This window comes from Frankliniella occidentalis, unplaced genomic scaffold, assembly GCF_000697945.3.
Source record: "Frankliniella occidentalis isolate FOCC.00 unplaced genomic scaffold, Focc_3.1 Scaffold55, whole genome shotgun sequence".
NCBI classification, from domain to species: Eukaryota; Metazoa; Arthropoda; class Insecta; order Thysanoptera; family Thripidae; genus Frankliniella; species Frankliniella occidentalis.
The window spans coordinates 18069-18616 of NW_026267185.1; the positions used below are offsets into that span (position 1 = coordinate 18069).

The 548-nt window shown below is 48.4% G+C and overlaps 1 long non-coding RNA gene across 1 annotated transcript in view; it reads left to right on the forward strand.

Annotated features, from left to right (window-relative positions):
• LOC127749460 (uncharacterized) overlaps window positions 1-548 on the forward strand; it is a 25053-nt gene that overhangs the window by 929 nt on the left and 23576 nt on the right. The gene's annotated exons all lie outside the window — the stretch shown is intronic.

Consider the following 548-nt stretch of genomic DNA (forward strand, 5'->3'; position numbering starts at 1 on the left):
TTTGTAGCTTTGTGGCTGCATTAATATGTGTTCGGAGATGATTTATTAGCACAGATTGAACGTTTGGGTGGTCCGATTGAGCTATTCTGAACGGGGAGGAGTGGGGCAGGGTGGGGGCAGTACCCCGCTCCTCCCCGCGCCCGACCGGCCCGACGATTTTTGTTCTATTCCTTTCAGCTGAATCAGCTGTAGAGCTAACGTGACTTTTTACGCTTCCGGCGTGAATTTCATGCAATCGTCTGGTAGCAGCGTGATTTTCATGGAAGCGTCTGCTAGCAGCGTGATTTTTACTCCGGAAGCGTGAAAATCACGCTAGCTCTAAAGTTGTTTCGGCTTAGAAGAATGGCATAGCGCCACGGCGGCCTGTTGTTGGCTGTTGCCTAATGTCCACTGTTACCAAAACATCTCTATTCACGCTCGCGGCGTGAAAATCTTGCTCGGATCTGTATCCATCTTTTATTATAGTTTTATTGGCTGAGCGATTAGCGAAGCCTATTACTCCGTCTGGTCGGAAAAAACTTTTTCTGTCTGTCTGTCTGTGTGTCTGT